Raw genomic sequence first — 14,585 nt, forward strand, 5'->3', positions numbered from 1 at the left:
TTTTTTTTTTGTTGCTGTTTTTTTTTTACTACCTTTGATTGGGGAACTGAGATTGAATTTAGTGCACAACCCAAAAAGATGTCCTGGGGCGAACATAAGATACGAAGCCCACTTGATGGCTCTGACGTGCTTACACACAAACAGGATGATAGCAAGAGCGGGAGGAGAAGAGGAAGGAAGCATCGAGTTGAAGATGGGAGGGGAAATGTTTCGGCGTTGTTCTACAGAGTCATAATTGATTTTCCAAGTGCATTACAATGGAAGTTTTCAGCAAACACATTCTGCTATAATGTGAGGCGAAAGATGTTGATAAGCTAATGATACGAGACGTACAAAAATGGAAAAAGCTTTAAGAGGGAAGAGAAGGCTTGAGCAGTTGATTACAGGAGCTGATCATGACAGATAGAAAGATGAAATGGGAGGACAGAGAATAACAGATTGGACAGCCACTTACAGAGACAGGCTGGAGAGCTTTCAATTAAGTCGTCCTAATTCAGCAGAGATGCGCGACATTTGCTCAGAATAATTAACCCAGCCCATCAGCAGTGCAATCAACAGCTCTCACCGTCACAATAATCAGCACCTATCTATTAACTTACCTTGTTAGTTGTCATACCATACATTAATGAGTGAGTGAGGACGCCAACTGAATGACAGACAAGTGGATGGGTTGCACTGGCTGATTATTATTGTAGATACTAGAAATGCAATCAGTGTCATTAAGGACAAAACAAGTCGTAAATATTGTGCTGCCTTCTGGCTGCACGATCGTGTCTGTGGGGATGTTTTAAGCGCACAAGTGCAGGACAAATGCCATGTATTAAATTGAACTGAGGGATGCAAACGTTTGAAATCGTCTTTAAATGACTGTTTTGTGTCGTAAACAACGTGTGTCTCAGACGTCGTGCTCCGGTTCGCTGTCAAAAACTCTGAAAGCGCTGTCGTCACTTTGCGATCTTGCTGTTTGACTGTTAATGGGCTTTTAATAAGGATCTGTACACTGTGGGCATCATAAACAAGGCTCCACTGATGGCAATGTGGTGGAAACAACCATCCATTCTTTCTGCATGTATGGCACACGCGGGCAAAGAAGGAAAGATAAGGAAAAGACTAAAGAGAAGGATGCAGGGGGATAAAATGTGCGATAGGAGACATCTACAGGAAGACAGATGGAGAGAAACAAAATTACTTAAGACCTTTGGTTCAGTGAGGAATAAAGAAAAAAGGGGCATAATAAAAAGCGAGAGAGAGAACAAGGAGTGGACAGAGCTTGTATAAATGCAAGGAAGTGGATAAAACATTCGTGTAATCAGTATCACGATTTTGATACTTCTTCCCCAAAGAGGAAGCGATCTTCTTTCCCCAGTAATTGCTCTCCGTCAGCCTAATTTGAATTCTGCATTTCATATATCATCCTATACTCAAGGGACACTACGCTGCAGAAGGAAGTTCAGCCCAGGTTAGCAAGAAGCTCTTGGCTCTGGGTATGTTCTCAGTAATTAGGAAAGGTGCCAAAGTTTGGATTTAATACAGCACTGGGTGAGCGCGCGAGAGCTTGTTAGGGAAGTCTTTAGTCTGGACCCCGAGGAGCATGTCAAGCATTTCTGTGTCAAAGGGCTCATCAGTCATTAGTTCTATTCTCCATGTCGCAGTGGGGTTTTCTATATGGAGGAAGATGGTGCACCAAATCTACAACATCCTCTCCCTAAGCCCTTTTAGCCAAGTTAAACGTGTAGATGTCATCATTCTTACGGATCAGCTCAATGTCCTCTGGTATCATGGAGAAATTGCTAAAAAGAGGAGATCTTGTATAATCACATAGAAGCAGGATTACCTACCTTTATGTGAGGATAAATGTGTGTGAGTGGAGGTGGGAAAGTGATATCCAAAGGATTTCTAAATCATGGCAAACACACTTCTAAATACTTGAGATGTTTCTGTTGCCTTCAAGTGACGTTTCCTAGTATGAAAACGCTCAGTGACCCTTGAGTCTACCACCTGTAGTCTTCACTGGCTCTGATGCAGAATTTGTTCAAGTCTAACAAAAGTGTATTTAGGTCAGCCAGGCCAATATTGTATCAAGAATCTTCTTGTCTCGTCATTACCAGCACACAGGGAGGTAATAACAAAACTTACCAACTACTCTGTTTACTGTTATTTATTTCTGACTTGTTAATAAAACGCTGACTATTAAAAAGGGCATCTGATAAGTGTGCCTGGAACAACTCTCATTACTGACCCAGAGAGAGACAAGCTCTGGCTGGACTGAGGGTGAACTGATTAGAAAATCCACACAGAATAATGAAGCATATAAACAAAGTAATATATATGCATGGAGGCACAACAGCAAGCGTGCACAAAACGAACCTTTCACTAACAAACACATGCAAAGATACATTCTAACACCCCCCCACCTCACACCCACCATTACTTAGTGTTTGTGTATCTAATAGTAATTGTTATAGGGTGTATGAGGACAATGTGAAAATGTCAAACACTTCAACAGCATGCTGAGCAGCACTGTTGCCCCGTTCCCTTTTCCTCAGCTGTAGAAACAGCTTTCTGGATTTAATTGGATGGTAGGCCCACGGAGCCGAGAGGTGAGAGGCTTAGTGCAGAGAGTTACAAGGTCTAACTAAGGGATGTTAAACTTAATTCCTGCAGGAACCTCTCAGTGCAGGATTCGCTGCTACCCTCTGTTCCTAATAAGTTAATTAACTGACCACCGAGTCACTGAGAGCAGAATATATTTCACAAGGAGCATATTAACAGTTACGGTCAATGATATCTTTGCATCCTGTGTGTGATACGCCATTCATCTGGGCTTTGGAGAGGGGATTCCCTCTCCCACCTTTGCACCTGGTGTCTTATTGATGTGAGGACAGGACTTTGGAGTTGTAACTGAGAAAACAGAGGTTATGGATCACAACTCTGGTTCAATGTACAGAGCCGGTATTGGTATAGAAAAGAAAACGTTATCTGTTGCAGCTTTAATCAGCATAGTGATCAGCAGGTTGAAAGGTACAGTAAGTGTCCTTAAAACAATTATATCGGCAGAAGCAGATTCCCTCTCTGAACTAGCAGAACTTGCTGGAGCATTGGTTTGTCTGTTACTGGTAATTGTGGGTTGATAAACAAATAAAAAAGTGTCTTCCTGTTGCCCCCCTCTTTCTTTGATTTGCTAGATTCCCCGTGGTGCTCAGCAGAATTTGATTAGAACAGGGAAAGTATGCATTTCTTATTACTTAGGACTCAACTCTTACAGACCCAAAGAGGATTGGATTTGGATAGAAAACTGATTATCAACAGATTTCCTCAGGGTAAGACTCACTTAGCTTCCCCTATCATTTGATGATGAAGATCCTCCTAGGGACAAAAAACCCACTACATGCACATACTGCTGTTTATGTGCATGTAAGTCCCGATGTACCCTTGTGTCAAGCTTTCTACTGAAGATCATGCGGTTAATATGTTTTACAAGTAAGGCAATTTATGACTTCAAATTAAAAGTTTGAAAAGTGTAAAGCATTGACTGATTTGCTCATGATGTGCTAAACTAAATCTGTCTCGAGTCAGATTTAGAGCAGATGAGCAAAAAAATCAGAGCAGGTGTAAGATGAATAATGACTAGTTTATTATGTAGATGATTGTGCTTAAACAATATTGTTATTACACATCTTGCATTGCAGTCTTTTTGTTGTTGTTGACCTGATAGCATCTGTGAAGTGCATCCTTTATACGCCCTTTAATTTTCTATCACAAGCTTTTTTTTTCTGTCACAGAAATTGTTTTCAGCTCAGATGCTGCCATAGAAAACTGATTAATCACTTTCTCTCATACCTAATGACTTGTTCAGCCACTCTATATATTAGCTGTAATATATATTATGTTGCATAACTTATGGTACAATGATAGGGCTCTCAAAAGGGCTTTTGAGAGCCCTATCATTGCTGGGAAAGTGAGGACATTCTGTCATTCAGAGGTTCATGCTTACTTCAATGTCCTTCACAGCTTAATTCAGACACACCGACCACAGTGAAGGAACGAGGTACAACACTTGCATCATATTCTGCGCAATGCGTAAAATCTGACACTGAATCGTGTGACACATACTGACAGATCAAACCATAATTATGATACTGTAGCTTATAAACTGGAGGTTTGCATGTCAGCTCACTTGCCTGAAGTGATGTTCACATTGTCAGTTACTTTTAAATCCCAATCCATGCAGTTTCTGAGAAAAAAGTTCTTATTATTACCAAGGAAGTAATTAATGGTGTTACAGCTCTTGTGCCACAATGTGTGAATGCACCCAGCTGTCTCACTCTTGAAAAAGACTTCTGTTAACAGCTGGAAGCTAAAAACTAACTACAGCTCCTGTTAAAAAAATATCAATACTTGTGATTTTTTTTTTCTCACAGAAGCAAATTTGGGTGTCTAATAGCAAATGCTTTCTTCTCGCGTGATTAGTATTTAGGGCAAGGTGTGCCAGTTTATGAAGCCAAAAATGTACATCTAACTTTAAGTTAGATTTTGATTTTCAATTAGAAAATGTGTCTTTTTAGAGGAATTGACAGCTTCTATCAGCAGTACAATTAAAAAAGAACTGTTTAACCATTATTGACTGGGCTGTTAACATTTCCTAAAAGCGGCCATATTTTTCAGTGTTACATGTCAAATGACAAAAGAGATGAAATTTAATACAAACGCTTGATTAGTTCCTTTGAACTGTCACAGTGTGACATGAACTGTGGATGCATGAAAGTGAATTCTCTTATTGTTAAAACGTGAATAAAAATGGCCACTGTGGGCTGTAATTTGAGAAACTTAGGTTTGCGGGAATTTTCAAAAACAACGGCAGGAGAGACATGCCCAGTTAGCTGTTAATGCATTCATCATTCAGTCATCCTTCTGGTATACTAAAGGTGACACATAAATCTAAACACAACCTTAATACAGGGTCACTGTGCACAGGGTCAGTGTGCACAGGGTCACTGTAAAACATAAAGAAAAACAGAATGCAATGAATTACAAAGCTCATAAACACATATTTTAAACACAATTGAACATAGAAAATATATCAAATGTTTAAACTCAGAAATGTTTGTATTTCCATAAAAATCTTGGCCATTTTCAATTTGATGATAGTGACACATTTGACACAAGCTGAGGGCAGAATAAAAGGCTTGTAAAAGTAAGTTGTACAAAAATGAAACAGCTGAAGCAAGATTTTTCAGCCAACTAGGTTAATTGGAAACAGGTCAGTAGCATGATTGAGTTTGAGAGAGGCAAAGTTTCTCAGAAGTAAAGATCAGCCAAGGTTCACTGAGCTGGACTTTGAATATCTCACCATTAACAGGACATAATAGCATCAAATGATTCAGAGAATCTGGAGACACATCTGCCCTACGAGAAGGCCAGATATCAGTACTAGATGTCCATGAGCCCTCGGACAGCACTGGATTAAAACGAAGTATATTTTGTCATGGAAATCACTTCCTGAGCTCTGAAACACTTCCAGAAATTACTGTCTGTGAACACAGTTCACTGTGCCATCCACAAAGGCAAGTTTAAGCTCTTTCATGCAAAGAAGAGGCCACATGTGAACATGATCCAGAAACACTGCTGTTTTCTTTTGGCCAAAGCTCATTTAAAATGAACTGGGGAGATGTGTAAAACAGTTTGGTGGCCAGACAAAACCAAAAGTGAAATTCTTTTTTGGAAAACATGGACACTTTCCTCCAGACTACAAAGTAAAAGGATCCAGGTTGTTATCAACATTCAGTTCAAAGGCCAGCATCTCTGATTGTATGGGGTGCATCAGTGTCTATGTTACTGGCACATTTGGAAGGACACCATGGGTGCTGAAAGTTACGTACAGATTTGTACAAAGGTAAGTAGAGCAACATGCTTAACCACATACTGTCTCTACTGCAGTAGCATGGTTTCATAGCAATGGGGTCTGAGTGCTAAACCTGCGTGCCTGCAGTCGAGACCTTTGACCAGCTGAAAACATTTGGAGCATCATGAAATGAAAACATCAACAAAGAACAACCCAGAACTGTTGAACAGTGTGGTGGGGCGTGGCCTGCGGTGCCGTGCAGGGAGGGCGGACGCACCTGCACGGCATCCTTAATCACGTCCGCCAAGTTAAAAACACGAGGACTCAGGGGTTGCGGGGTTGTGGTGTGAGGTGATGTTAGATCAATAAAATGGCTCAAAACACTAATCCCTGGACCCGCCGTGCCTTATTCACACTAGGGCTGGGTATCGTCACTGATTTCTAGAATTGATTCAAGTCCGATTCACAAGGTCCCGAATCGATTCGATCCACAATTCGATTTAATTCGATTTGATTCGATTCACTTCGATTTGATTCGATTCACTTCGATTTGAATCTGGGAAATTTTGACAGTCAGATATATTATAATTCAGATCAGTACATTTACATATTTTTGTAGCTATAAAAAGGAAGCTGACACACGCAAGATTTTATCAAAGGTGTGAGCATCACAGCAGATGCCTTTGTGTCAAAGTAGCTGAAGATAAAACAGAAAAACATGAAGGCGATTTTCCTGGCCTGGGATTTTATACAAATATTCTGCAGTACATCAAAAATGAAAGAAAACCATTAATGAACATATGAACATCACCTCTGAAGTTACTGCGGTTTTATTAGAGACAGGGCTAAGCGTTTTGCATTTTGCATAATTTTAAAAAGTTTAAATTTGGTTAGGTTTCGAAGCAAAACAGTAAAAGTCAGAGTGAATTCATGAAGATGTTTATGTGAAGCGTAGTTTGGATCTTCTTTTGCTGCTGGTTCGGTCAATATTGTTTGGAGAGACATCAAACTAACAGCTTTAGAATCAGCGCATAAAGGGCGTGAACACAAAGCGCGGACCGCCAACAGATCAGAATCAGCGAGCTGTCGGCTTTCAGCCCAGACTGTGAGAAAGGCGACATCTAACTGATTCTGATCTGCGGGTTTCGCTGTGTGTTTAAGTCTTTGTGCAGAATCCGTGTTCCTGCTCTCATTTACTGTCTTAGCTGTTTGGTGGTGAGATTCTGGAATTTCTTGCAAAATAAATTTATATTAAAAAATCGATTCAGGATTTTAATGAATCGATTTTACGTAATCCAAGCCAGAATCGATTTTAATCGATAAATCGATTGTAAAAACCCACCCCTAATTCACACCACAAACAGCTTAAATCCCGTATCAGACATGACTGGGACAAGATTACTCAGCTTCCTCAGAAATGCAGAATTTGCAGTAAGTTACAGTAATCTGCAGAGGGAGATATTTTATTTCAGCATGAAAATAATCATGGTGTTTAAAGTGTTTAAACAGCAATTATTAACACATTTACATGTATATACATATTACCCTCCTACCTTAATTGATTGACACTGGAATGTACTTAATACGAGTTTTGCTCACTACCGACTTTGCGGCTTTAAATATATTATCTCCCCCTGCTGGTAATGCAAATTTGGCATACAGTAATGCAACTTGCAAGCGTGTCCATTTCACGTTTTGGAGATGCAAAGCATGAAATGGACCCGGTACATCAGCGTGTCTATTACGCGGTTTCCCACGATACTGGGTTGCTAAGGTGGTGTAACCTTTTCCAGAAAAGCACATTCATCCACATCAAGCAGGAAATTTTTGATGATTAATAGAAAATTAATCATCAGAAGAGTGCATGTCTGTAGGGGACTTATATTCCTTCTTTAACTTCTCTTTAAAGTATTTTGCTCAGATCATTTTATTTTTGCAAATTTTCATACATTTTCAAAACTATGAGTTTCTACCAACTAAGCAGGTTAAGAATACAAGTTTAGCATGAATGCTGGTCACACTGCATTCACTGAAGCTGTCAAAAGCACTCCCAAAGGAAACTTTCCATAGATTTCCTGCTCCACAAAGGAACACTTCCACTGCTCCCCTATACAAACCTGGCTCCCTTTCAATATATCATCTCCGCCATGAGGTAACCATAACCTCTGCCCTGAACTGACAGCATTGCCTGTGTCATTAGTCATAGGAGTGAAAAATATCTGCCAATAACCTGACTGCTTAAGCTTAATGTGGACAGGTGTGCAGGGGGGAGGTATCATACCTTGTGACAGAAACCAGACTGCAGGAGCCAGACCTGGTCTCTGTGCCAAAATGTGGCAAAATCTATCTGACACTGAACTTGATGGATGTGACAGGGAGCATGTTTGTATCAGCTGGATAAGGAAAGTTAAACTATGCCAAGCTATGCTGTGTCACATTAAATATAACTAGATGTACCTTTAAAGCAGTGATAAGGTCAAGGAAGAACTTTATTCCTAACCTAATTTCCTCATTGGCACATTTAAAAAGCATTATTTTTAATTAATCCGATCACTATACTGTCTTATTTCCCCCACTATAATTTTTTTTCAAAGTAACCTTACTGTCAGCCAAAAGCCAACATCAAAGTGACTTAAGCCTGCATTCTAAGAAATGGCCACCAGGGGGAGACTGCTCTGGTTGCAAATAAGTCAAGTTGTATGGTTGTCTACGGGAAAATTACCCCTCTGCCCACTTGATCTATAACCTCAAATGGTAAATGGCCTGTATTTGTATAACACTTTACTTAGTCCCTAAGGACCCCAAAGTGCTTTACACTATATTCAGTCATCCACACAAAGGTGATGGCAAGCTACACTGTAGCCACAGCTGCACTGACAGAGGCGAGGTTGCCGGACCACCGGGCCCTCTGACCACCACCAGTAGGCAACAGGTGAAGTGTCTTGTCCAAGGACACAACGACCGAGACTGTCGGAGCCGGGGCTCGAACCGGCAACCTTCCAATTACAAGACGAACTGCCAACTTTTGAGCCTTGGTAAGATAAGATAACCTTTATTAGTCCCACACGTGGGAAATTTGTTATAAAGATAAAGGTGATAAAGATAAAGATTTCATGATGAGTTTATGGTCTCAGTTGTCTTTCTGAATACAACATGCAGGGTAAGCTTCATCTTGGCTGCCCAACCTTGTGACTGACAACCATCTTTTGTTCGAGGGGGCTCCAGTACATGATATGTGACATCGCAATAATTATGTCCACCTTAAAGTATCAGCAAAAACTGTCAAAGTCAAAATATGCACTTTTGTGATGAGGCATGCTTATAGCCTGTCACGTTACAAATTAGTACTAACCTATAATCACCACCCCTCTTTTGTGATGAAAGGTGCATGGCAGCGGAGGAAAGGAGGATTTAGTAAATGCCACCATACTGCCATCACAGCAAAGAGACTGGTGTTGACAAGGACACTTTATTCAGCCCGAGATGCAACTGTGCTGAGCACTAAGGTGATGAAACATTGCTGATGTAGGTGCACAGTGCCAGCAAAGCCAGGGCAAGAAGAGCACAATTCATCTCTGTGTTTCTGATGAAACCATACTCGAGTACATTGTCATCACTGTTGCTGAAAAAGAAATATGGAGAGGCAAAAGTATAATCACTGACCTTATTTCAAGGGACAGATCCCACAGGATTAAATTTGCTATTTGCTCTTTGTCTTTTTTTTTGTTTCTGTGTGTACAATGCAAGCAAACTGCATGTGCATTCAAAGATATGCAAAATCAGGCTATGACTACACAGTCCCATTAAAAGGAGCAGCTTGTGTGAAATAGTTTTCCAGGTATCACTCGGGGCAATGCAGAAACAGTCTCCATATGTTCTGTTTCATTTTAATTCAGTGTGAGTGCATATAGTAGTGCAAAATTCTTCTTTTATTCTAGCACCACTTATGTCCCTTATCTCCCTTCCACACAAAAACTTTTAAAATAGCAGAGATTATTTTTCAATTTTCTACCTTTCCTCTTGGAGGGTGTAGATTTCCCTGTTCTCATCTGAGAACAATCCTAACCAGATATCATATATTCCCCAAGTCTCTATATAGTTGAACATTTATAGACATGATTATGAATACTTTTGTTTGGTTTAGCAATCAAAGGGAGAAGTATTTCCATAAAAGAAGTGTGTAATTACTTATCTGTTTGCCTGTGGTTTTCTGTCAGTGCCACAATCAATTACCCTGCCCTCAGAAATGATAAATAATGAGGAAAGCTTGCGGCTAAACAGATTTTGGAGAGCAAATCCAATATTTCACCTTGAAGCGAGTAGAGGAAACAGCTGAAGCAAAATGGATAGAGTAATGAGTCCCTGTTGTATCTTAATACGTCTAGGTGCATTGTACTGTATTTTCTTTCAGGAAGGGAGTTGGACTTGTAAGCTGTTAACTTTTCTTTCTTTCTTTCTTCATTCATTTTTTGTAACCTTGCATGTTTTAGTATGTTTTTGACAAAAAAGAATTAGCTCACAACAAGTTATCACTCTTAAAAGTACATTACGGGAAAATCTCTCCGCTAGATGTCAGTGGTTTGCAGACCCGCCAAATGAGAGTTTTTTTACCCCTCAATTCAGGTGCATAATCCTAGCTACGGTAGCTGCTGTAGGACAGATAACTCTGGTTGTTGTTCATCTGCAGTGAGGCTGTCAGTCTGCAGTTTACCTCAGCTGTCAATATGTGTCTATGCCAATTTGCTCTCAAGGCTGTAAAACTTTGTGGAAGTAGTCCAATACGAGTCAGTGAGTCAGTGAGTCAGTGAATCTCACTTTTGTCCACTAACAGTGACACTGAGGTGATTTGTTAAGGATATCTTGAACTTTTCTGTAGGTAAATGCTGCTGTTCTTTCCCCTGTTAGCTGCTGTTAGCCTCTGTTAGCCGACATTAGTAAAACTTTCTTTGAAGTCGCTCTAACATTATTGGACTCTGACACTTTCTCATACAATGTGAGAATGTGATCATACAATTTATAAGATTTTTTAGGATATCTGAGCCTAACATTAGCTGGAATAATGTGAGCTTATAACCAGATGTGAGGATTGCATGTCTAATTTGCTCAAAATAAGTAAATGTCATAATATTGAGTTTTTGAGTATTACAGCCCTGAATTCAGTTCAGGAAATGAGGCTTTAAGTGAGGAAAAAAGAAGAGGATAAGATTTTATTAAGATGGCGGTAGTGTTGTCTTTTTTTGTATTTTTGGACCCCCTTCCAAGATTAAAAAAATGTAGGTATGATCCTTCATATCCTAAATCTGAAGTCCATACACAAATTGAAATTTGTACCATCTTCTCTAGCTACATACATGAATCACGATTAGGTGGAACAACAATGTCTATCTTCACCACTGTATTCAAGATCGCAGGGCAACATCATGGGTTCCACAGACCAGCAGTCATTCCTCACTAGTGAAATAATTTTAAATTTATGAGAATTCATCAGTTAGTTTGAAGACATAATTAAAAACTAATCAATGTATATTTAATTGTACAATATTATTATTAATTAGCCATAAGTGACAATAAAGTTGTTTAAACTGGGAAATTCTCAAGCTAATAATAATTTATATATTAAAGTCACACTGTTTTCATGGTGTGAGCTGAGATTGGTTATTTCTACTTCCAACTCTGGTTAACATCACAATTAGTAATGAGTCTACATGACTTCAATGACAACACTGTGTACTCTTTGAGCTTGAATCAAAAAACATGAACACAGAGGCAGATTTATATGTACTTGGTTATTATTATAGACACAAATAAATATTGTGGGTTTCTAAATTATAATATTAAAGCTAATTAAAACAGAACCATGAATATTAAACAACTAGGAAGATGGCAGAAATGTGATGGCCATGAGCCTGTTTTTTTTTTTTTTTCACTTTCTTTGTGTTTTTCTCTTTTCTCTCTTATGATTCCCTGTGTGTGTCTCCCAATTTGTATGCACGCACCCTGCATGTCTCTTTTCAGGTAATTCCTCCAATTTTTTTTATATATATTTACATTTTTCATTAAAATTGAACCTTTTTCTTCAGTCTACGTGCTTTTATATTTGGCTCCTCTTGCTTGAACAATGAACTAGATATGATAAACATGGTTAAGTTATTTTATTCAGCAAACAAAACTCTGAGTTTCACTTGACTTCAAGCAAAGCATCATGTAACAGCTATGTGTAGTGTCAGCCAGTAGGCTGACCCCATTCACAGAGCACATGTTTATGCTGATGCTGGATGTTGATATTCTATTTATATCTTATTTATGTTTTTATGAAAAACATTCACATGCTTTAACAGACTCACACAACAATCAGACTCAATTTCATGATTCCTCATGTCGGCAGTTTTTAAATGAATGATGTTTAAGTAAACAAAATTAAGTACCTTGTAATGATAAAGAGGAAAATGACTAACAGTGGGATGAGTGAGGAAGTAAATCAAAAAGCTAATTAATGGAATCGACATGCAATTCCATTAATTATCACTCAACCGAATAGTATTTCACACACACACACACACACACACACACACACACACACACACACACACACACACACTGGCACTACAATGATTTAAAACTTCATTTTTTAATGGCAATTTTCTTCAGTTACTTTGTCCTTTGCGGTATTTTTCAAATTCAGTTCAGTTCAGTTTTATTTCATGTGGCTTCACAATCATTACAAAATGTCATTCCTTTCTTTTGTTTGTAAGTAAACACTTATTAGTCCCTACCTCCTCAAATCTTACCTCTCATTGATATAATTTTCTTTTAGCCTTCAATTAAACAAACAACATATTTATTTATTTATTACTAAATTTGAACTAAAATGGCATTACTCTTTGCATGTAATTGATTGACTCTTGACTCTCATATCGACATAGTTTTTTATTGTCATTATGATATCATAAATATGATTACCTTTTTAGCTTTAATTTTCTAACGTTTTTTACATCAGAAAGTGAAGCCAAGCCTGAGCAAAGGCTTGCAGCATTACTAGTATACTTTTTGATGTTTAACTGATTCCGATCTCCCATTATTGATCCCACCACTCTGACAAGTGTTATTATTTTGTTTTGCAACATTCTTCAACGAACTCGCACAGAATTGTTGGGTAGCTTTGTATAATATTGCAACATCTCAACCTTAAAATATACTGCACTGAAATAACTGCTGTTGTGAATGTGTGCTATATAGATGAAATTAATATTTAATGGTATTTTGCCTATAGGAGGTGCAAGAACAACATAAACTGAAAATATCATAATTCAACTGTCATGAGCTTGATTTCATTTTTTCTAATCTAAAGCCAAACTAAAACCAATCATAAATCAGGATGACTTTATAGAACCATAAACATATGTGCATGTTTCAGTCACATGTTCTGTTATTAAAGTAACAAATTTTGAGGTTTGTGCAGCCTTAGCAGAAGGCTGAATTTTTTAGATGTACTTAAAACAGGGAAGGCAGTTTTCTATCATCTCTAAAAACTCCAAACTAATCAAAGCCAACACTTTTATATATTCTGGTCTCCTTTTTTCAATATATCAAACAAACCTATTTTCAAAAACAAGTAAGGCACTACTGATTTAAAGCTAAGGGGATTATGCAAAAAGCTTGTACCTTTCTTGTACCTCCCAGTTATAAAACAAAGGAAGATACATCAGCAAAGAGAAAAGGAAAATGTGCAGTCTTCAGTGTTTGTAGATAGCTTTTGGCTAAAAAGAAAAAAAAAAACAGAAAAGGAACATAATCTGGAAATTTCTGTCAGAACTGAATGAAAGAAAATGACTGAATTTTCAAGTGAGTGTAGCCTATAGCTCCAGCATTAAACAGAAATCCTTTTGTGTCCAGTAACGTCTATACTAATGCATGCTTCTCTGCAATGCATTTATTATTATATCGGTGTCTTTTAAGATCTGCACTGATTACTGATAGAGTGGCCATAGTAACTAGTGCATTAGAGAAGCTAAAGCTCTTCTGTTGAGGGCCAGGCTGTTTAATTAGTAAACCAAAGAGGAAATCAAACTGAACGCACAATCAATAGCTGTGGGGTGGTGCACTGAAAGTGTATACTTTAGCACACACGGCCAAAAAAACCACTGTATGCTGGACAGATTAAACAATAAGCACCCAATTTATCCAAAGGCAAGGACAGATAACTGGTAGATGGCCAATGAGGAATGAATAGCCCACTGCACATTTTTTAGGCCCTATTAAACTTATATTGCATTCTCTCCAGAACAGCTATTAACCTAACATTTCCAGTATTAGTATTATTAGACACCAATCAGGAACCACAATCATTCAGTGTTCTGCATTCTCAGCCAGGACAGGTGGGTCACGTATGTCCAGTTATAAGTCTCTTTCTTGCATGCGCAACATGCACACCTACACTAATAAATACTTGTGAGCAAGTAAACTGTGAAGAGACCACCAGTAAAACATTTGTAACAACAAACCTAAAAAGACTTAAATCAACCTGATCCAGAATGGACATTTTAAAGACGCTAACAAAGGAAAAGTGGCTAAAGCTATCCAGCGCTCAGAGTCAGCCAGAAGCTAGCAGCCTCGGTATGAGCAAAGGATCAAGGATCAAATAGTAAGATTATAGAAACGAGTAAATACAGAAGAATTGTGTGCTGGTGAAGTTAGAAACATACTGGAAAATGATGTAACTGATGTAGCTGACATTAGTTTTGTT

The 14,585-nt window shown here is 38.5% G+C and overlaps 1 protein-coding gene across 3 annotated transcripts in view; it reads right to left on the reverse strand.

Moving 5' to 3' along the window:
- Window positions 1-14,585, reverse strand: part of LOC146506986 (GDNF family receptor alpha-2-like) — a 74,369-nt gene that overhangs the window by 38,013 nt on the left and 21,771 nt on the right. The window lies entirely within an intron of this gene.

The sequence above is a fragment of the Neolamprologus multifasciatus genome, chromosome 12, assembly GCF_963576455.1.
Source record: "Neolamprologus multifasciatus chromosome 12, fNeoMul1.2, whole genome shotgun sequence".
Classification (NCBI taxonomy): Eukaryota; Metazoa; Chordata; class Actinopteri; order Cichliformes; family Cichlidae; genus Neolamprologus; species Neolamprologus multifasciatus.